This window comes from Arachis stenosperma, chromosome 2 (genome assembly GCF_014773155.1).
Source record: "Arachis stenosperma cultivar V10309 chromosome 2, arast.V10309.gnm1.PFL2, whole genome shotgun sequence".
Taxonomy (NCBI): Eukaryota; Viridiplantae; Streptophyta; class Magnoliopsida; order Fabales; family Fabaceae; genus Arachis; species Arachis stenosperma.
The window spans coordinates 96106778-96109303 of record NC_080378.1 but is presented as its reverse complement, the minus strand read 5'-3'; the positions used below and the strand labels follow the sequence as shown (position 1 = coordinate 96109303).

Genomic DNA, 2526 nt, shown 5'->3' with positions numbered 1-2526 from the left:
TAAAAGTTGTTTAAATAGTAAACTAGTAGCCTAGGTTTACAGAGAATGAGTAAACAAACATAATTGGTGCAGAAATCCACTTCTGGGGCCCACTTGGTGTGTGCTGGGGCTAAGACTAAGGCTATCCACGTGTAGAAGCCTTTCTTGGCGTTAAACTCCAGGTTATGACGTGTTTTGGGCGTTCAACTCCGGATCATGACGTTTTTCTGGCGTTTAACTCCAGACAGCAGCATGTACTTGGCGTTCAACGCCAAGTTACGTCGTCTATCTTCGCGAAAAGTATGGACTATTATATATTGCTGGAAAGCCCTGGATGTCTACTTTCCAACGCCGTTGAGAGCGCGCCAATTGGACTCCTGTAGCTCCAAAAAATCCATTTCGAGTGCAGGGAGGTCAGGATCCAACAGCATCAGCAGTCCTTTTTCAGCCTAAGTCAGATTTTTGCTCAGCTTCCTCAATTTCAGCCAGAAAATACCTGAAATCACAGAAAAATACACACACTCATAGTAAAGTCCAGAAATATGATTTTTGCCTAAAAACTAATAATATTTAACTAAAAACTAACTAAAACATGCTAAAATCTACATGAAATTACCCCCAAAAAGCGTATAAAATATCCGCTCATCAATTCTTCATTCACTTGAATGATCAATTCTCCTCTGTCAACATCAATCACAGCCTTTGCTGTGGCTAGGAAAGGTCTGCCAAGGATGATGAATTCATCCATGCACTTCCCAGTCTCTAGGACTATGAAATCAGCAGGGATGTAATGGTCTTCAACTTTCACCAAAACATCCTCTACAAGTCCATAAGCTTGTTTTCTTGAATTATCTGTCATCTCTAGTGAGATTCTTGCAGTTTGTACCTCAAAGATCACTAGCTTCTCCATTACAGAGAGAGGCATGAGGTTTATACTTGACCCTAAGTCACACAGAGCCTTCTTAAAGGTCATGGTGCCTATGGTACAAGGTATTGAAAACTTCCCAGGATCCTGTCTCTTTTGAGGTAATCTCTGCCTAGTCAAGTCATCCAGTTCTTTGGTGAGCAAAGGGGGTTCATCCTCCCAAGTCTTATTACCAAATAACTTGTCATTTAGCTTCATGATTGCTCCAAGGTACTTGGCAACTTGCTCTTCAGTGACATCTTCATCCTCTTCAGAGGAAGAATACTCATCAGAGCTCATGAATGACAGAAGTAAATCCAATGGAATCTCTATGGTCTCATTATGAGCCTCAGATTCCCATGGTTCCTCATTATGGAACTCATTGGAGGCCAGTGGACGTCCATTGAGGTCTTCCTCAGTGGCGATCACTGCCTCTTCCTCCTCTCTAAGTTCGGCCATGTGGGTCATGTTAATGGCCTTGCATTCTCCTTTTGGATTCTCTTCTGTATTGCTTGGAAGAGTACTAGGAGGGAGTTCAGTAATTTTCTTGCTCAGCTGTCCCACTTGTGCCTCCAAATTCCTAATGGAGGACCTTGTTTTAGTCATGAAACTTTGAGTGGTTTTGATTAGATCAGAGACCATGGTTGCTAAGTCAGAGTGGCTCTGCTTAGAATTCTCTGTCTATTGCTGAGAAGATGATGGAAAAGGCTTGTCATTGCTAAACCTGTTTCTTCCACCATTATTGTTGTTGAAACCTTGTTGAGGTCTCTGTTGATCCTTCCATGAGAGATTTGGATGATTTCTCCATGAAGAATTATAGGTGTTTCCATAGGGTTCTCCCATGTAGTTCACCTCTTCCATTGATGGGTTCTCAGGATCATAAGCTTCTTCTTCAGATGAAGCATCCTTAGTACTGCCTGGTGCAGCTTGCATTCCAGACAGACTTTGAGAGATCATATTGATTTGCTGAGTAAATAATTTGTTCTGAGCCAATATGGCATTCAGAGTATCAATCTCAAGAACTCCTTTCTTCTGATTCGTCCCATTGTTCACAGGATTCCTTTCAGAAGTGTACATAAATTGGTTATTTGCAACCATTTCAATGAGTTCTTGAGCTTCTGCAGGCGTCTTCTTTAGATAAAGAGATCCTCCAGCAGAGCTATCCAATGATATCTTGGACAGTTCAGACAGACCATCATAGAAGATACATATGATGCTCCATTCAGAAAGCATGTCAGAAGGACACTTTCTGATCAATTGTTTGTATCTTTTCCAAGCTTCATAGAGGGATTCACCTTCCTTCTGTTTGAAGGTTTGGACTTCCACTCTAAGCTTACTCAATTTTTGAGGTGGAAAGAACTTTGCCAAGAAGGCATTGACTAGCTTTTTCCAAGAGTTCAGGCTTTCTTTAGGTTGTGAGTCCAACCATATCCTAGCTCTGTCTCTTACAGCAAAAGGGAATAGCATAAGTCTGTAGACCTCAGGGTCAACCCCATTAGTCTTGACAATGTCACAAATTTGCAAGAATTCAGCTAAAAACTGATGAGGATCTTCCAATGGAAGTCCATGGAACTTGCAATTCTGTTGTATTAGAGAAACTAATTGAGGCTTAAGCTCAAAGTTGTTTGCTCCAATGGCAGGGA

The 2526-nt window shown here is 41.4% G+C and overlaps 1 non-coding gene across 1 annotated transcript; it reads left to right on the top strand.

Moving 5' to 3' along the window:
• The first annotated feature begins 2110 nt into the window (after positions 1-2110).
• Positions 2111-2218, top strand: LOC130964681 (small nucleolar RNA R71). The gene has a single exon (XR_009080766.1). It is a non-coding gene; the product is annotated as a small nucleolar RNA R71 (small nucleolar RNA).
• Positions 2219-2526: the final 308 nt, after the last annotated feature.